This window comes from Vicugna pacos, chromosome 5 (genome assembly GCF_048564905.1).
Source record: "Vicugna pacos chromosome 5, VicPac4, whole genome shotgun sequence".
In the NCBI taxonomy this organism is placed as follows: Eukaryota; Metazoa; Chordata; class Mammalia; order Artiodactyla; family Camelidae; genus Vicugna; species Vicugna pacos.
In genome coordinates, this window is record NC_132991.1 from 20,010,709 (window position 1) to 20,032,823 (window position 22,115).

The window sequence follows — 22,115 nt, forward strand, 5'->3', positions numbered from 1 at the left end:
GTAACATGCACAGTAACCTTTTTAGAAATAGCCAAGAATGGAAAACAATCCAAATATCCATCACAAGAAGAACAGATAAGCTGTGGTTCATACATATGTTCATACATGTGTACTTATATGGAAATAGATACATGAAAAATGAACACATTGCAGTTATAAGCAACAACATGGGTGACTCTCACAAAAATAATACCAAGAGAGAAAAAAGCTGGACACAAAAATATATAGACTACTTTTTATTTATGTAAAGTTCAAAAAGCAGAACTAACCTATGATTTTAAAAGTCAAGAAGTTATTTTTGAGGAGAAAGGAAGAGACGGTTATAGAGAACATGAGGTAACATCTGAGGTAGTTATAACGTTTATTCTTGACCTGAATGTCGGTCTACGCTGGTGTGTACACCTGGGGATAATCTGTTGAAATGTATACTTGTGATTTTAAACCTTTTTATGCATATTATGCTTCCATAGAAAGTTTTTTTTTTAACTTAATGGCATATAAGCTACAATGAGACTATTTTATAAATTCTAGTTAATTTGCTAACTTGGCTAGTAGTTTTCCTCTTTACAGACAGTATTTTTAAAGGGAATTCATGGTCCATTTTTTATGCTTTAAAGGAAATTCTCCACCCTTTAATGCTTTTAATATGTTTTTTGAAGCAGTTGTACGTTATTCCATGCAGTTGATTGGCCTCATGGCCTGAAAATAGAATCCAAATAATATAAAAGAAATGTTTGAGGTAAAATTATGAAATAAACAGATACTAGAATTTACAGTTGAATAATTCTAAATTGCATGCCATTAAGCCATGCCATGCTCTCCTTCCTAAAATAACACAGAAATCATTGTAGGCTCAGAACTCTTTCTCTACAGATATTTAAATGGAAGAGATTTCATTTCCCCGGTTTGCATGCTTAGCACTCTGTGCTAAATTGAAGTTCAAGGACAGGGAGTTGCTCACTATACTCCAGCCCTGCCAGAGTGGCTTCCCAGTGCCTACCCAGAAACATTTTCTGACTCTCTCTCACTATTAAGCTTAAGATGTGGAGCATGTAGAAGTTGCTGAATTATATGTTTGGCTGGGTTGTTTGGGGCATCATTGTTAGCATTTCTAGGGCCCAATCCTTTGAATGTATATTTTCTTCCTCCCTCCCACCTCCGTCTCTCCCTCTTCCTTCCGTCTTTCTTTCTTCCCTTCTCTCGCTTTCTTTCTCTCTCTCTCTCCTTCTCTTTGTTTCTTTCTTTTTCTCCTTCTCCCTCTCTCTCTTTGTCTTAAAATCTTCCCTATTTACTCAATTACAACTAAAAGATTCCTGAACAAAGGAGAATGTAGATCTTACTTAATAGGGGAGTTTAGCATCTGATATTTAAACCATCACATAGCATTGGATACTTGTATACTGGAAAGCAAAATAATTCCTTCAAGTGCTCTGTTTTTTCAGGTTTAATCATGTTAGATGCTATGTGCAATGCTGGGAAAGAGTTTGAAATATCTGATAGTGCTGCTTACTTCTTTTTTATTCATGGCTTAGGTGCATTTTATTGGTTTTCTTTCAGATGCTGCCTATTTCTAAATTGGAAGATTCAACTGAAGTCCATGTTGTTTGCAACTGTCTCAGTATCTTAAGAGAAACGTGTAAGAAGTCATACGAAGGCTACCTAATTTCCCTCTCATTCTCTTCTCAGCTATAATCCACTCTGAATTAAAAGCATTCATGTAAAACTTGTATAAATATATGTCATATTTTTATGAGTGTCTTTTCTCTCTATATATGTTCAAATAATTACTACACACTCATATTTAAAGCCTAAGTTATTTATTTAATAAAAGGAATCGTTCATTAGCACTACCCAGTTCAGCAGACACACAGCAAGGTATGAAGAAGAATGCTGTATGAGCGGGATCCTCTGGTATGCAATTGTTCACTTTGATTCAAAGGAGTCATCTCTAAAAAGCTCAGAAATGAAGAAAGAAGTTTAATCATCACGGGAAGAACAGTTTCCTTATCCCAGAGCACTGAAAATGATTACTCCATGCAGGTTACCACTTTAAGCATCAAAACTGCTTTGAAACAATTTTTGAAAGTAATCTTTCTATAAGGTAGATCTGCATTTTCTTAAATAAAATATATTGGTATTTTATGAGTGAATCATCTGTCACTATGACCATCAATCATTTGTGTGAACTTACCTTCACAGAAGTTTCATAGCCTTCTGCTTTTTTTCCTATTTCAGCTTTGACTAAGTGAAATGTTACTGGTTATGAAGCAGTAGACAAATCTAAATAAAAAGACTTCCTCCCAAAAGAAAAGAGAGTTAGGAATGTTGGTGGTTGGTTAACACCAAGGTGTGCCACAAAGGGACCATCTTCAATTTTGGGCACATTGACATAGACACAAACACACACACCCCTCTTTCCCTCAACAAAAAGAACCAACTTTTTTTCTTCAAATTTTAAGTGTAACTTAATAAATTTTGGAACTGAGAGAAAGGAAAAAAAACTGTTTTAGACCAAAAGGGGATAGGTTAGAAGAGAACATAGGTGACAGAGGCGTTTTGTTAAAGAGGGTGAACTAGGGAAGGGTTGAACGTAAAAGATGGAGACTGAAGGCTGAAGATGAGAGTCTAGTCAGCCTGGCCAATCAGTGTCCAACAGGGACAGTCTGGAATTTAGGGAAATGAAAGCAGGTGGAACAATAGAGTTGATCTAATTATGAACAACATAAGTAATTTAGCTGTGAAGATAAAATGGAAGTGGTGGATGTGTAATTGATTATTTGCTGAGGACATGCATGTTCCTAACTGTATACTGCGAGCTGTGAGAAGAGACCTGACATACAAGACAGGACACCAGCTCTCAGAGAGCTGACAACCCAACTGAAAGGTTAACACCAGAAGGAAAAAGCAACTAAAATTGATCTGAATAATGTCCACTGTGGCAAGAGCCAACATACGTAACTATCAACACAATCTTCCTTTCTATGGAACACTCCATCTCATCAGTTTTGAACATTTTAGTGACCTGAATGGCATAACAATTGAGATGTTCTGCATATGATAAGAAGGAGCAATAATGAAATGTAATTAATCTGTGCTAAGAAAGTAGAGATTACCATGAAATTATATAACACTTTATATTCACAATACAAAAATTGTTATAACCTCTGTAGGGTAATTACACTAAGAACTGCATAGCAGCACAAACACAAACATGCAATCTAAAGGACAGCGATGGATATATAATTACAGAGTATTCATATGATAATTAGGCAGATAGTAACTGGAGAGTAAGTGAATGGCTATTTTCTGCAACAGAAATGGAGTAATTTTCAAGGGAGATTATTATTGCACTCTCTCTCTCTTTCTTTCTCTTTTTCTTTTTCCTTTTTAAGCTGCCAGAAATACAAAGCAATACTTTTTCCTTTAATATTTTTTAGAGTATCTTAATAGACTGCATAAAAATGTGCATGTATGGGTAAACATACAGGTTTATGAATATTCATGGACAGCCAGATGCCTATAAAATCTCTAGTTGTATTTTACTTCTTTCCCAAATATTTCTTTCTATTGAAAAGTAATTGCCAAGACCATTTAGCTATTAACCCATATTTGCAACTGGGCTATTCACATCGTAATAGTTAGCGAAGTGTGAAATTTATTTGAAGAGAAGAAAACCAAACCAAAATACACCACCTGAACAGGAGCTGAAGATACTCAGTAAGAATAATGGGGAACCTGGAGGGCCTTTAATTGGTGATCCAGAACGGTCATACAGGGGAGACTAAATTATACAATCACATATGTGTATATCCGTTGTTCTCCTTCAATGAACTTTGACCTGGCCTTTAAAAAATATGTGAATTTGTTTTAAGATTCATAATTTAAGTAAGCATTTGATAATTTAAGACCACACACACACACACACACACACACACACAATAATAAATTAAAAGTAAGATGGGGTTACTTTCATACAGACTAAGTAAATCCACAGCACATACCCCCAGCATTCTACAACCAAGCTCCGGTTTCAGTACAAGTCACGCTCCACCTTCACTGTTATTTAATCGTGTCTCAGGAGCAGTAGGTTCTATGACTTTTGCTAATATTCTCCCTGTGGGGAGGTTTATGGTTGCTTCCATGTATGTATAAAAAGCAGAAGGATTTCCAGAAGAGCCAACAACAGTATTTTATAAATTTTTGATGAATACTTACACTAGGGTGACATAATAAAAAGAAAGAAAATCATTGGCCAGGACGAGGGACTTGGAGGTTAAATTTAGTCCTTCCTCTAGCTAACACTGTGACCTCATTGGAGTTACCTGACTAATGTCTCCAAGGTGCCCTTGGGCCATCTTTGAAGAGAGGCAGTATTACTAAATATGCCTAAATTATGTCATGAATCCCTCCTCACCCATCCATCCTCAACAAAAGGCCAGCTACAGCCTGCTTTGAGTAAAATGATGGAAATGATGGTTATGATGATGATAAACACTTGTTCTTAGCTCTCTTCTACATGCCAGACATATGTATTTGTTTTAGTCTCAGCATTATGTGGTATTATCCTTGTTTTACAGGTGATTACACTGAGGTACAGAGAAGTTAAGTAATTTGCCAAAGATGACACAAGAATAAGCAAGAGGGCTGAAATTCAAACCCCAATAAGCCTAACTCTAGAGAATAAGCTCTTATTTTTCTAATTTAATTACACATGTGCTTAGGGAAAAATAAAAGTCCAGAAAGTAATTTTGAATATCTTTGGTGTTCTTTTTCCCTCAGGGGTATAAAACTGAACAGGGCTCCATCTACATAGATATCTGAGGGTGCAACCATCAGTCAGAATATTAACAGACCCTGAAGTAGCAGGGCCCATGAGAGCTTACCTGATGCTCCCATGACCTGCACACTCAGAGCTCAGGAACTCCGTGTGGACTCCTACTTCTCCAAACGTTCGCATTTCACAGGCCATCTGCAGCCTCCCACCCTAACCCAAGCTGAGTATATGCCTCTCCAACCACTGATAACTGGTTTGCAGCACTGGACTATCTTCCTTGAAGGGAATAGCGAACTATCCACGTGATCGATTCAGTATCAGGCACGGTTAGCTCTGAGTCCCTCCAGACAAATAAGAAACCAAAATAACAGCCACAAATCACAAAGTAAGATATGCCTGAGTGTCACCATTTACTGACATCTAATTTAGGATGAGAACACTTAGAAGGTTTTCTGGAAAAGTTTCAATATTCTTTAAAATGTTAAGAAGAGTGATTGTGGCATTTCCTTCTCCAGAGTCAATTTTTCATCTACCATGGTTTAGGAGGCAAAGAGATAAAGTAACATATAAATTTGCTTAGAATTTTATGATTATTGTCTTCAAAAGATCATAGTAAGAAACCAAAAGAAATGTAAGACATACTAGAATGTATTCTTCACATTCCTCAAATGTTTTAGACATCCTAAGACATTTAAATAATTAAAGTTATTGCATAGTCCTAAATATATCTTCCAATTTCAGAGCTGAGTTTAATAAAGTAAGCAAACACTGAATCCAGGTATGCCAATTAAATATTCACTAGGGAAAAAATGTGTACAAAACTCTGATTAGAGCTGATAAATTTTCATCAGGAAAGCATGTCTAAGAAAATTAGCATTTTCTAATTTATTACTAAAAATAGAAGTATATCCCAAATATTTTTATAGAGAAAAATGCAAAATTTAAAAGAATATAATCTATTCTGAGCAAACCGTGCCATCTCTGAGTATCCAAGTAGAAGGAAAATATAAAATTCAGAATGCCAAGTTTTTAAAACTTTGATTTGAGTGAGACATAATGAATGGGATTTTAAAAGTACCAGCATTTAAATTGTCAACAGACTGCTGTTTCAAAATGCATATTAACAATGATGGTATCAATAATTTTAGCAACAGTCAAAAATGAACTCATAAAACTATAATGGCAATGTTTTTTCAAATATCAGAGAAACCAATATAACTTGTTTATAAACAATGTTCTGGGTTGAGTATTCCTCTATTTTTAAAGCATTTCAAACAATAGACAAATGAACTTATATATAAAACAGAAACAGACTCACAGACATAGAATACAGACTTGTGGTTGCCATGGGGGAGGGGAGTGGGAAGGGATAAACTGGGAGTTGGAGATTTGCAGATATATATATATATATATATATATATAATAGATAAGCAAGTTTATATTGTTAAAAAATTACAGCTATAAAAGATTTTAGAAAGTAACTATAAAGTAGTAGAGAGTCATTTAAGACACTTGTAAGCAAGTTGACTTGCAGATGACAGCTGAATGCGATTTATCAGATGAGGCTAACTAACTCAAAACTAAGTAAGTGAATAAGCATATGGTGGCTTAAAAACAGAATGAAAATGAAACATACACATATAGGGAGAAACGCTCTCACCATAAACAAACCATTTACCAAGTTTAGGTCCTAATTTCTTTATCAGGACACTGAGTAGGGCTAAGGTTCAATGAATTGCAGTCTAATAAAATTTATTAATGTCTACTATGTTAATAGTAGACTCTTGCATTAATATTGCCCATGCCCTCAGACGAGTACCTCTACTTTGATAGAACCTCAAGGCTAACATGGTTGGGAAAAAAAAAATCAAGATCAAGAAAATATTTTAGTTAATCAATACAAGGAACTATTTTTTAAAGACAATTCAGAGCGCAAAGTAATGACTTATTTATAGAAAGCTGGAAAGAGTTTCATGGAGAAATGGGAGGCGAAGAATGCTTGATAGGAGGTGACCATGGAAAAGATCATCTCAGATGGGGGTTTCTTGTAGAAAGTTACTGTCATCATGTTGCAGCCAGAGTCGAGGGCAGGGAAGTTCTCGCTCACACTGGGAGAAGGGGATGCCATCCTCGACTAACCCATGCAGTTTCCATATGCATATTTTTTCTTTCTCTCACTTTCTCTTCTCCTTTTCATCCTTTCATCCTTACTTTTTTCTTTCTTCCAAGCTACTCATTTCATATCTAAATGTTAAAGTAATAATTTCCGATATACTTATGGGTAATGTCCTCCTAGCTCTCCTTCAATGTGTTATCTTGCAAAACACATAATATATGTATCTCTCCATTTCAATATGTCAATATCGATACAGATATACAGAGAGAAGTTTTCACACTGGTGTGATAACAAGAAGAAGAAATAGCAGATGATATAGAAGTGGTGACTATTTAATCAGAGTTCACTAAAATATTGAGAAAGTTATCTTAAAAAGGTCATCTGGCAGAGTAATGTGTAGCCAACTATAAAAGATTTCCCCTGGTCAAATGCACAAGTTTCCTTTTAGGTCAGCTGTGTAGAAGTAAAACAGATTATTTATATACAAAATCAGCTTTCTACTTATATAATATTTCAAAGGTTACAGAAAATCATGAATTTTATTGTTAATTAGTAGCACTTAAATGTTAACATGATTAGAAAGAAGTATGCATTGAGTTACCGTAATTAATCAATAAAAATATTTAATCCAACACAGTTTTTATTTAGAAAGATTACTGTTATTCAAAAACATCCTTGCAAATTGTTTCAACCCTAAGGCAATGAGATTAAGTCATTGCTCTTTTATGTATCCAGTGTACAAAAAGAGATCATAGCAATACATTTTTGATATAGTAACTAATATGTTTTAGTTTCTATAGCCCCCTGATTCTTTTCTTTATTCAAACAGTATTAGGGTCATAATTTAGCCTGCCTTATTTTTCATCATCTCATTTCTCACTACCTGATGTATGTTTGCATACTATTTATAAATACTGAAGTGTACCATGAGAACAGATGACTAAATCAAGCCTCAGTGGCTGGGGTGTATTAGATGCTCTATTAATATCTGTTGAATTAATGAATGAGCACTGCCCCTTGGAAAGCAGAGCAATTCAGAAAGCAGAGAACAAGAATTATACTGCTGATTTTTTTTTGTTAGTTTTAAAACTTTAAAGGCAGTTATAAAGTTATGCAGATATAGGATCAATCAAGATCAGTTTTACCCACTCCTGAAACTAACTGAAGTTTGGCAGGAGTGTACGTGTGTGTTCAGATGGGGAGAGGAAGGTGGGAGATAAAAGAGGAAAATCAGATGGAAAGCAAAGATAGATGCCTACAAGTCCCAGTAAAAGGGTCCCTGAATATCTGATGCCTGCATAAAACAGACACTGAGCTGCTGGATCAATGACTCAACTACCAGATACTCCAGACCACCATGTAAATGGAAGACGGGACCTGCCAAACTCCCAGAAATGGACACTCCATAGAATGAGATGAAACTTTTCAGCTTCCAATAGGTTCCATTTTGTAGTCATAGCTTTACCTGTTTGAGCAAGTAACTCTATTAGACTGTTTTCTTTAATGATCTCAACTATTTACATTCATGTAACTCTATATTCACTCTAAATTCATGGATCATTACAGAAATTATTTTTAAAAAATCTTGAATCATATGCATGAATGCTCTAAAATTAATAAATTCATTTTTATTTATTCAAATTATATATTACCTGAATATAACTTACCTAAAATATATATTATGATTCATATTAATTAAATATTATACATTATAGGCACTCAACAATTAAAATTAAAAATAAATATTTGCATTTGATTTTAAAATTTAAAAGAAACTTTTTTTATAGATAGTGTCTTAAAATTCACAACTCTGAGAAGCAGATGGTTATAATTGTTATCATTGTTTTTGCAAAATCATGTAACAGTTTCACCTGTGATAATGATAATAATGTGAAAATTCAAAGTTGTAGAATACTATTTGTTAGTCTACAAATTTATACTTTATGTAATTTTAAATAATTCTGGAAGACTGGGTTAATTCCATTTCATCACCTCTAAACCCTAATACTTCTTCCTAAAATCTGGATTCCAGCTTGATAGATTCCAGTGAACTTAAAGTGTGTAATCAATGAAGCCCCAGAAACCCACTGAAATTCTATACAAAAAGATTTATTTGTTTTACTTAGACAAGAGATTCTTAAAAGAATCAGAAGCCTACACTGCCTTTCACTTTAATGAGCACTGAAACCAGGAATTTAAAAATTCTACTTGATTCTAGTTATTCATGCTCTAGAAGGTACCACAGAAGTAACCTAAATTTTTGAGTACTCAGTTAAACAAGGTGCCATTTATTACATGGTCATATCCACACCAGTTCGTTTGTTTCTGCTACTATGTTGATTATTTATATTACTGACTTTCAAGGAAAGCTTTCCCTCACATCATTATAATATAGATTTTCTGAGTTCTTAACACTAATAACTAAGTGCAAATTACTTCATCAAATTGAAAACTATATCGTATTATTATCATAGATTTAGTCATGAATCTTCAAATGGTAATGCAGGTCTAAAAATTCAAAATTAGCTGCTTGGACTTTGGACTGATTTCCCAATTATATTCTGAACCAAGTGACTTTCTGTTTGTCAGGGCGTCCTATACTTAGGATGTATCGGATTGTTTAGTGGCAATCTCCAATAAGTGGGCTTTCCTAATAATTGTTCATTTCCATATAATTAAGCACCTATATTGTGAGAAATTATTGGCTATCTCTGGGAGTCCCTTTTTATTTAACTTTGTTCTTTTTAATGTTACTTCATTTGTTAGAAAACAATGGATCTTAATATATATTCACTTATTTAAATCAAACTTTATGATAATTATATTTTTGCATTCATGAGAATGAAACTGAACAATTAAATTATGAATACACTGTTTTGATTTAAGTTATGTTCTTCTTTATTTGATGAGTTATACAATCATAGGATAAATTATAAATCTTACTTCCTTCTTTAGGCTTATTGCATTCTGGAACTCAGAAGCTGTAAGTTTAAGATTTGGAGAATTTTTTTTTTCTTACCTTGAGAACTGTTGATGGCATATTGACACTTGCCATTTTTCTCAATAATCAAGATAAACACAAAATTGTTTCTATGAGACTATTAATTACCAATTACCAAAAGGGGTTCTGTTTTGCATGAAACAGAATAATAATAGCAGTTTATAGTGATAAAATCTTAAGTAGTTAAACGTGAAGGTTATCATATTAACTCTAAGACAGAAATCTTATTTGGTTGTTTTATATTTAAAGCATTTAAAGATTCCTGATTCATGACATTTTTTCTGAACATGTCAGTTGACATTCCAAATCTGATATAAAGCACTTTGTTTTAAAATTACTCTTAAATTTACATTTGATATAATTATTTAAAAAATAATGTTTGCAGATTTACATAATTAGAAACAACCTGCTTGGTTTGAGGTAAGACCCAAGTAAACATTTTTTTCAATCTCTGTTTTTGTGCATGATTTATGTACTATATTGTTTTCAAATATCCAATTCTGTCTATAGATAATTATTTATGAATTTATTCAGTTTACTTAACACCAAGTGCAGCAGAATCACACTCACAGGTGGCTTCTATTCATATAAAATAATAGCTTTTCTTTTCTTTTTTTGAGGGCTCCCAACCGGGCATGTTTAGTTTATTTCAATATAAATCCCTACATCCTTCTATGGACAGTTATTAGCCATTATTTGTGTAATAGGTTATCCTCAACATTCAATTCGGCAGTTTTAAGGCTGTTTTTCATAGTCTTTCATATTACTTTGTATATTTGGTCTTCCTTACGTTGGAAAAAGAAGGGTACATACCTGCTGGTAGGACTAATGTGGTATAAAAGTGGAAAATGAAATCATCTAAGCTCGGCATGATAACAGGTGAGGAACTGCTTCAAGTGTATTGTGAGATTAGAGTTATCTCAAAATGAAGTGAGGCTGGCACAGAGGAAAGTTGCTACTATGATGCCAGCAAAAGTAATTAAGCATTCTTTATTTTTTTAGTTATACCTACTGAAATTATGAAATGTAATTAGTAAAAGTTAATTATTAAAACATAATTACATTAAAACTATAAGTTACATGACACTGAAATAAAAGTTTATATATAATTAACTTTATAAACATGTTGGAATTTGAAACGTAATTGTACACAGTAATATAAAGTATGCTTCTAAATGGTATGTAATAAAGTTCATTTTTCATCTCTGACTAATCATTTTTTTTGACTATGTACATAAGCCATTTGTGGACAAGGCTCAGGAATCTCTGCCTTTGCTGCAGCTACACAGCACAGCTTGGCATGGGGCAAAACCCCCTGAACATGGCCAGGCGTCGGGCAGACCACTTGGCCCCTGATCAAGAGGCCCACTGGTGCCCTGGAGCCCTTCACATTAAGGATTGCTTTTGTTTTTTCAACTGAAACAAACAAAAGAAAGTCTAAAGGGCCAGATCCTAAAGCTTTGTTCTTTCTGGGATTAAAAAGCCAAGAATGCAGATAAATCGTGGCTTTGTCTGGCTTTTAATCTGAAAAAATATATTATCTGGTTTTTTTATTCACCAAAATAAGGCAAGTGTTTTCAAAAGAACTTTTATACTGATGTATTCCTAATGCCTAGAACAAAAAATGATAACCATAAGTGTTCAATATATATCAATTGAAAAAACAAATTTTAATGATCAGAATAGGTACTTCGACTCACATATGACATACTATCTTCTTAGATTTACCTCAGTTTCCAATAAATTATTTTTCACTTAAGCACATTTCCCTGAAACTATTCCCTCATTATTTTTTATATTTCCTTTAAATGAAGGTACATTATAATAAAAATCTATGTAAAAAACTTTTTTTAATCTTTTTTTAGTATTTCTAGTTTTATTACTGTATCAAAATTACCTTCAACAATATTTTTATAATTGACAATTCTTTCTAAGAATTTTAGAGTAAAAAAGTTAACGTTATTACATTATCTAACCCTTAGCTCACTATTCTCTATCCTGGTCACATGAAAAAGAAATGTATTTATTTTCCTTCACACACACTAATTTAAACCTAATTCTATTTTTTTCAACTGTATTTTTCAATCTTAAAACAAAAGCACAAAGTTTGGATAGAGTGTAAATGCTAATGAGCTGGTAAGTAAAGGTGGCCCAGAACGCTGGTTCTGCCTTTTCAGTGGAATCTTGTCAGAGAACAAGAAAAACAAAAACAAAAATCAAAAAACTGGGCTTAGCAGGCTGGAAACAGAATCCTTCTCCTCGGTTTACACTCACTCACATACCAAGTCCAGGCAGTGAGTTAACTCCCAAGATTGATGGGTATGCAAGACGCCATGGCCTGTTTCATATTCTAGCAGGGGACAGTTAGGAATATGAATGATGATCATACAGAGGGAAAGTGCTGAAGAGAAGTGCTGAAGGTCCTGGAGCAAAGGTAAGTTAAGAGGACAAAGTGGGGGACCTAGGCTGGACAGACACTCAGGATACCGTGTGTAAAGAAAAAGAGGTATGATCAATTCAGGGGGTACATTTTGGAGATAATGAACTAGGTTCCAAGGTTGGAAGAAATGGTACATAAGGGAATGTGTTATAAAAACCCAGGCAAAAGATAAGGGCTTGAATGAAGGCAATGCCAATCTTTTCACCAAGAGAAAAGAACTGGGAACGCTTTGACACTCTAGGTGGGAAAGTTCCAAGAATCTGGAAATAGCTACTCTTACTGGGTAATGTCACTTTTAAGTCACGGTCCTTTCTTGGAGTTCAAGAGTCGGTTCTAGTTGACCTTCAAATGAACAGAGGCAACTGAAACATTCTATTCTATTTTCCTGGTCTTTATTAAAGTCCTTTGATCTCTTCTGCTTGGGCTAGCCATAGTCTTAATCAACTCAAGATTAAAATAATATTAACACCTCTTTTCAACGGAGGAGAAACTTGAAAAGACCAGGTTGAGCCTTTGTGCCACCTGAGCTTTGAATGTTCTCATAGTGAGTCTAAAAAGATGGGGCTAGAATGGGCAGGATGTTAATGACAGGAAAATACATCAGGAGAAGCCGTCTGGAGTCAGACCCACAAGGCTGCAAATTGTGGCTCCTATGTTCCCCAACCTGGCAGATTAGGGAGCATGGCTTAGTGTCATTTCTTGACACTTGTAAAGTTGGACTAATACTAACCTCACAGGGCTGTATGAGCCTTTGCCACAATATCATATATTTGTACATCAGATAAAATAATGTATAACAGGACCTATCTCTGTTAGCAATCCATTATATATGTTCAGTAATTGTTAGTTCTCTCGCCAGCCCTCCCCTCGGAAAATTAAATAGAAACAGAAAAAAGTAAATTTCAAAAGGCTTTCCCTCTGGGCCTTTGCAAATGCTGTTTCACTCACTGTATTGCCTCTTCACCTGGTTAGCTTCTTGTTTCTTCTGGTCTCAGCCTAGGTGACAATTCCTTCAAGAAATCTTTCCTGTAAGCTAAACTCTGTGTTCTTTCCTGGGCTCTGGCAGCCTTTGTGTTTCATTAAACTGTCCTACAATAATTTGTTTACTTTCCAGACTCATGCATTAGACTGTAATCCTTTGAGGGCAGGAAATATCTCCGACACCACTGTTTCCTCCATGTCTAACAGACTGACAGGCTCATTGTAAACAACAACACATATGTTCACTGACCAACTGACTAATGCAATAAAATTGCTCTGAAAGGAAAATGATAAAAAAACCCATCCCATTGTGTCTTTACATATGGTAGGCTCAAAACTGTGGTTCATTAACTCTTATAAGTCACTTGATAGATAACGGTTCTAATACCAGTTACCGTATGTTTGGATTACTGTCAGATACTCCAGACTTCATAAACTTGAGATACTACTTAATGCCTGTACTGACTGGAATCAGTGGGAGTAAGCCATACAGGTATATTTCTAATAAGCTAAGTTCTAATTGAAATTATAATGGTTCCCCAAGCAGGTCACTAGAGGACTTTGCAAACAACAATGAGACAATAGACAGACTGACACTGTCTACTGATTTGAATACCTAGCTCTCAGACACAGATGGAGTTGGTCCTTGGCTCTTCTGCCCTACTACCATCACTGGTTAATTACAAATAACCTCCGATATTGTTGACATCATATTTTCCACCCAGATTTTTATGCAAAATACCATGCTTATTATTATTATTTTTTTGATGCACACTAGGAATCCTTGCTCCAGAACTGCATGAAATGGAGCTATATTTGTTCAACTTAAAGAATACTTAATTTTACTTTTGCCATTATTTATCCCTGTCTCTCCTCCCTGGGTGCTGGTGTTAAAATTAATTTGCATTTCAGACCTCAGGATTCTACACTGCCATTAGTGTTGTGAAATGTTTTTCCTCAGCACAACTAAGAACTGATGTTTTACCTCCCACTAATGGACCTTTAATTAGGCACTGTAATGAACCATTCTGTCATTTCTTCTTTTATGCTGAAGATTTTGTATATGCAAGATACAATTTTGACAGAACACCAGGTCCACTGAACCTTGCCAACTCACATTTATTATGCTTTTGTCAGCTGTTGGATTTATCATTTTAAGGACACTGCCCACAGACTTATTTTGCTGCCAAAGAACAGCATCAACATACTGCAGGAATGTCTGTTGATATCTTGATCAACAACTCCTGGGGTCCAATTCTGACTATAATATGACTATTCTGGGACCCTGAGCAAGTTACTTAACCTGTGCCTAAGGATTAATTGGTTAATTTTAATAAGTGCTTTGCTGTAAAAGATGAGAAGTTCTCTGACTGCTAATAGTGATACTAAAATTATAATGCAGCCTTTTATAATGCATCAGGCTACCTCAGATTGTGATTCTATTAAGTTGCCAATTAAAATAGAAGCTAACTGAATTTATTCTTTCTAAGAACACAAATCATTACAATGATGGGCACAATATTTTTTTAACTTAGTTCAAGAAAAAAAAGATCAAGTATGGTGATGCCTCAACTTAAATTAAACAACAACAACAACAAAAAGACATGTTCCATGAGGATGGACCAATTGGGAACTGAGAAACAGCTCCACACAAAAATACCAGATGGTCATACCCTGATGAAATGCAGCTTTTGTGCACTAAACTGATTATTCTTTTACTACCTTGTCTCCAAATTGCTTTCATTTACTTATCTATGATTATGCATTTGCTCATTTGTTTATCTAACAAATGTCATGGTTGGGTGTGGTCTCAAAGAGGTCATCCCAGACAAGCAGAAGGAGTGCACACAAATAAATACTCAGTAAAAGTGAATAGAGCCAAAAAGAGACAAAGAAGCAGTGACTTGAAAATTTAGAAGAGAGAGAGATTAATTCAAACTGAGGGTGGTTGTGAACAACTTCAAAAAGGAAATGATGTTTAAATTGAACAGAGGCAGATAGACAGCATTTGGCATTGAGAGATGAGGGTGAGGAGAAATCTGGAGAAAGTGCATTTCAAAGGAAGAGAATAGCATGAGAAAATTACAACGCCAAGGAAGCCGATATATGGGGAAGCATGACCAGTGTGGTTGTATCTGAATAAAAGAGTCTGCTAAAATAGTTCGGAGACTAAGTAGGGTTTGCATTATGCAGGATCATAGTTGGCATTGTCCCTGATTTGTTTGGACATCATTCAGGGTGGTGAGAATGGTGGAGCTAAAAGATAAAACGACAACAACAACAACAACAACAACAACAAAAACAACAACAAAACCCCATAAATTAGTTGATGGGGGTTGTGTTAGAATACCATGCTACGTTGAGAGGCAGGAGATGAGAGAGAGATGAGGATGTGAGCAACATCTGAGGGGGATACGTGCATATAATGGATGGTATTTGCCAGATAAACTCTGCTGGCCTGTGATGCATATCGTTTAAGAGATAAGTCAGGTGAATGATGTGAAATGGGCAATGGATTAGAACAGTGGCATCTCTACATGTCAAGAAGAGGCTGGCCTAATATGAGGAGAATGTCCACACAGGAAAGGAAACACCAATTTAAACTGGATCCCTTTGCTGCAGAAGTGGTCTCCTGCTGTAATATCAGAGGCAAACTATTTAATATTGTTTTTGATTCTCAAATAAGTCAGTACCTATAGCTTGAGTCCATGTTGTTCCATCTGCTTCCTACCAGAGACCCTGGCCACTCTCTGTGAGGTCCTCAATGGTACCATACAATCTGGGAACCAGAGTGTTAAGTAACTCCTAGGCTGTGGACTGTGGAGTTGGACTGTATGAGCTTGAATCCTGGCTCTCAATTAGTACTGTGTGATCTTCAGGAGGCTATTTATGCCTTCCTAGTAGCCTCCTCTGCATAATGAGAATAAAAATGATAGCTACTTTATTCAAAGGATTAAACAGATTAATAGTTAATGAAAAAAAAGAAGTAATTATGAGTGCCTAGATGGAGAAAGATCTCAGTAAATGTGACTGAGATAGAAAACCCGTTTTTTTTTTTTAATGGATTAAACATACAACCGTGGCTGCTGTTCTGACAATAAATACAGAGCGGTACAGAGAGGAATCACGAAGATCAGTTAGTAACAATCAATCCAGGTAACAGATACCAGCAGCTTCTGAAAGGCAGTGAGAAGAGACGTGGTGAGAAATGTCCAGATTCTGGTATGTTTTAAAGGTAAGTGTGAGAATAAAGTTGGGGTATGAAATTGAGGGATCAAAAATAACTTCAAGATTTTTGGACCTGAACAATGAATATTTCCCTTTACAGACATAGGGAATACTATGGTAGACAAATTTTTGGATGAGAAGATCAGTTTAATTTAAAGCCAAGTGAAGGAGTCAAATACACACTTGGGTATAAACATCTGGAATTCAGGAGACAGGTTCAGCTGGAAATATAAAATTGGAATCATTCATATTTGAATGGCAGTAAAAGCCATGCAATTAGTTGAAATCATCTAGAAAGTGGGCTTCATTCTCAGTCATATATGTGAAGTGGGCTTCATTCTCAGTCATATATGTGAAGTATCTGGAAAACTTTAAATGTAAAGAATGTCCTATTTCAGGCAAACAGAATCAAAATCTTTGGAGTTAATGTTTGGTAAACTGTATTTCGTAAAAGGTGTTAAGATCATTCTAATGTGTTGAGTTATACAGAAAAGAAGTGAGTGTTTTAGAGAAGTGGGCAGTGAGAGCCATGGATCAGGTGCTCTTGTCCTTGGGTCTCACAAAGGGGAGGTGAGCCCCTTTGGCTGGTTGGAGGACCACTGGGACTTACAGGCTGTGGGAAGCATGGGCTCTGCTAGTGAGGAGTGCATGCATGCTGGCTTGCCCCCAAGGCAGAGTGGAAAGGGCAGACTGAAACCTCTGTGTGCACCCAGCCCAAGCTAAGCAAATGCTCCAGCACCGCTAACTGCATGTCACAGTGTGGCACTGAATCTGGGGCTGTCACAATGGGGGAAAAATCTCAACCATGGGACACAGTGGCCACAGGTCCCAGGCAGAGCCTGGGTTGGGCAGCAGTGGCCACTATTGGCACTTACTCAAGCAGTGCTTCAGGAGCTGCCCAGATCTCTGACTGTGGCTACTCCACCACAGTCCACGCCCCACATACATGGAGAGTCCACACGGGCCTCACCCGCTCTGCAGTGCAATTCCACAGCAGGGCAGGGGGGATGGAGGATATGGGGAGTGACTGGCTGTGAAGGACAAAGAGGACTTGGACCCAAGGCTGCATCTGAGCAGAAAGAATGAAACAATTGCTCATGCCTTCACAGGCAGCGTGTCAGAGACAGCTCGGACCTCTGTCTGTGGCTGAAACGGGCTGAAAGCCCACATGGGACTCTCTTGCTTTGATGTTCCTCCCCTTTGGGGCTAGGGTCCTGGTGCTGGAAGAGGGGAAAGAGCACACTTAAAACTGAGGCAGCACGAGGACGACCCTCATGGCTTTTGCTTCAGGAACTTGGGATCAGACTCCACCCCTGATAGGGCAGATATGTCCACTGAGCAGAAGGAAAGTTACACCTCACACCAGGCTCCAGGGGAAGCCCCTCTGTCTCCAGCCCTGCCTCTTATCAAGGTAACCACTGCCAGCACACTCTGAGGAAAGACATGACTTGCATAAAGGACAAATCCAGCTCTCCCACCAAAGGCACTGGGCACACATAATCTGTATAAGAACATTCCCACGTAAGAACACCCTCAAGACTGCAATGGGTAATTGTTTCACATACTTCACAGAGACAGAGAAAGTTAAGCAAAGTGAAAAGGGAGAGGAATTACTCTCAACTGAAAGAGCAAGAGAAAAACCCCTGAAAAAATAATGAAATGGAAACAATTTATCAGATAAATAATGCAAAGCATTGGTAATAAGAATGTTAAGTGAAAAGGAAAAATAATAGATGAACACAGTGAAAATTCTAACAAGGAATAAGAAAATATAAAAAAGACTCAGTCACAAATAAAGAATTCAGTAACTGAAGTAAAAACACAGCAGGAGGAATGAATAGCAGACTACGTGATAGAAAAGAATGCATAAGTGATCTGGAAGGTGGAATACTAGACATCACCTAATCAAGATGGTAAAAGAAAAACAAATTAAAAAAAAAAGAAAACAGTTTAAGAGTCTCTGTGGTAAGTTCAATGTACCAACAATTGTATTATAGGAGTCCCAGATGGGCAAAAGAGAGAGAGAAGCATATCAAAAGTGTATTTGAAGAAATTATAGCTGAAAACTTCTGAAACATGAAGAAGAAAATTTAGGTATAAGAAGTACAGCAGGTCCCAAATAAAATGAACTCAAACAGATCTACCCCAAGACATATCATAATTAAATGGCAAAAATAAAGCTAAAGAGAGACTTGTAAAGACAGCGAGAGAAAAACAGAGTTATATACCCTGAAATCCCCATAAAGCCATAATAAATAAAGGCAATAACAAAGATCAGAGAGTAAATAAATAAAAGAGAGACCAAAAAAAAAAAACCCAATGGAAAAGTCAGTGAAATCAAGGGCTGGTTTTTTGACAAAGATAAACAAAATTGATAAACCTTTAGCCCGGCTCACCAAGAAAAAAAGAGAGCAGACTCAAATAAAATCAGAAATGAAAGAGGAGAAATAACAATTGATAGCACAGAGATACAAAGCGTCGTAAGAGAATACAATAAAGTTATATGCCAACAAATTGGATACTGTAAAAGAAATGGTCAGTTTTCTAGAAATATACCACCTGCCAAGACTTAGTCAAGAAGAAAAAATAATTTGAACAGAATGATCACTAGTAGTAAATTTAATAACAACAACAATAATAATTTTAAAAATTATTTTTAAATAACAAAATCTAGGACCAAATGGTTTCACAGGGAAATTCTACCAAAAATATAAGGAATAGCTAATATATATATTCCTCAAACTATTCCAAAACACTGAGGAGGACAAAACAATTCTAAATTCATTTCAGACTACCATTACCCTGATATCAAAACCAGACAAAGACACTAGAAAAAAAAAGAATAGAACAGAACAATACCTTTGATGAATATAGAGGCAAAAATCAACAAAATATTTGCAAGCTGAATATGGCAATATATAAAAAGGATCATATAGCATGATAGAGTTGAATTTATTCCAGGGATGCAAGAATGGTTCAATATTTGCAAGTCAATTAATTTAATAGGATAATGAAGAATGAAAACTACATAATCATCTCAATTGACACAGAAAAAGCTTTTGACAAAATTCAACATTCATCATGTTAAAACTCAATCAGAGTGGTGAGAGAGGGAACGTATCTCAACACGGTAAAGGCCACTTATGAAAAACCCACAGTGAACATCATAATCAATGGTGAAACGCTAAAAGTCTTTCCTTTAAATTCAGGAACAAAAAGGATGCCCACTTTCATGAGTTCTATTTAACACAGAAGTGCTAACCATAGCAAACAGATAAGAAAAAGGAATAAAAGTTATGCAAATTGGAAGAGAAGAATTAAAACTGTCACTATTTGTAGATGACATGATCTTCTACACAGAGAACCTTAAAAGTCTCCATACAAAAACTATTAGAACTAATAAATGATTTCAGCAAGGTAGCAGGACACAAGATTAATATACAGAAATCTGTTACTTTTCTATACACTAATAATGAAATATCAGAAAGAGAGAACAAAGAAACAGAATTCCATTTAAAATCACCTCAAAAAGAATAAAATACCCAAGAATAAACATAACCAAGGAGGTTAAAGAGGTACACTCTGAAAATTATAAAATATTGATGCAGGAAATTAAACATGATACAAAGAAATGGAAAGATATTCAACTCTTGGACTGGGCAGAAATAATATTGTTAAAATGGCCATTATTCTTAAAGCAACTTACAGATTTAATGCAATCCCTATCAAAATGCCCATGACATTTTTCACAGAACTACAACTAATAATCCTAACATTTATAGGGGACCACAAAAGATCCCAAATTGTCAAAGCAATCCAGAGGGGGGGGGAAAAGCAAAGCTGGAAATATAACCCTCCTAGACTTTAGACTACCCTACAAATTACAGTAATCAAAACACTATAGTATTGGCACAAAAACAGATACATAGGTCAATGAAAAGAATTGAGGGCCCAGAAATAATCCTATACACCTACAGTCAATTAACCTATGACACAGGAGGCAAGAATATACAATGAAGCAAAGACAGTTGTTGCTGAGAAAGCTGGATAGTCATATGCAAAAAAATGAAATTAGAACATTATCTCATACCATATATAAAAATAAACTCAAAATAGTTTAAAGATCAAAATGTAAGACCTGAAACCATCAAACTCCTAGAAGAGAACATAGACAGAATACTCTTTGACATAAATCATAACAATTTGTTTTTGGATCTGTCTCTGAAGGCAAAAGGAAAAGAAAAAAAGCAAAAATAAACAAATGGGACCTAGTTAAACTTAAAATATTTTGCACACAAAGGATATCATTGACAAAATAAAAAGACAATCCACTGAATGGGAGAAAATACTTGCAAACGATGTGAGCAGCAAGGTATTAATATACAAAATATATAAACAGCACATACAACTCTGTATCAAAAAGAAAAAAAATCCAATCAAGAAATGGGCAGAAGACCTGAAAAAACATTTTCCCAAAAAAGACATGGATGGTTTACATGAAAACACGTTGGACATTGCTAATTATTAGAGAAATGCAAATCAAAACAAGGAGATATCACCTCACACCTGATAGAATGGCTATCAACAAAGTCTACAAATAACAAAAGTTGGAAAGGACGTGGAGAAAAGGCAACAATTGTACACTGTTGGTGGGAATGTAAATTGGTGCAGTCACTATGGAAAACAGTATGGAGGTTCCTCCAAAAACTAAAAATAGTACTACCATATGATCCAAGAATTCTACTTCTGGATATATATCAAAAAAGAAAAAGAAAACTAAAACTCTAATTTGAAAAGAAATATGCACCACAAAATTCATAACAGTATTACTGAAAATAGTCAAGATATGGAAGTAATCCAAGTGTCTATCAACAGAAGAATGGATAAATAAAATATATATACGCAGTGGAATATTACTTAGCTGTGAAAAATAATGAAATTCTACTATGTGCAGCAATGTGGACGGACCTAGAGAATATTATGCTCAGTGAAATAGGTCAGAGAAAGACATATATCATATGATATTACTTATACTGAATTACTAATATTACTAATCTGAAAAATAAAACAAATAAGTGTTTACAAGATAACAAACATAGAAAACAAACTAGAGGTTACCTGTGGGGTATAAGATTAAGACATACAAACTATTATGTATGAAATAGATAAGCACAAGAATACATTATATAGTACAGGGAATTATAACTATTATTTTGTAATAACTTTTAATGGCTTATAATCTACAAAATACTGAATCATTATGCTATATACCTGAAACTAATATAATATTGTTAATCAACTATACCTCAAAAAAAATGAGCAGTGAAACAAAGTTGTAGCTATAAAGGGATGCAAGCACAAATAAAAGTTTTTTTTTTAAAAAGGACCATACAGAGAAGAAAATATTGATAAAGCAGAAGAAAGAGGGGACAATTGTATGAGACGTGTCCATGAGTAGTTAAGAGGGATCTAATGCAGGAATGGATAGTATAGCTTTAGACGTAACACGGGTCCCTAGCCATAAGAAGGAAGACAGAGGTTGTGGTGTAGGACAAAAGAATTTGAGGGATCTGGT

General features: G+C 35.2%; 1 protein-coding gene across 1 annotated transcript in view; it reads right to left on the reverse strand.

Annotated features, from left to right (window-relative positions):
* The window catches only part of LOC102544705 (low-density lipoprotein receptor-related protein 1B), a 316,032-nt gene that overhangs the window by 39,065 nt on the left and 254,852 nt on the right, over positions 1-22,115 (reverse strand). The window lies entirely within an intron of this gene.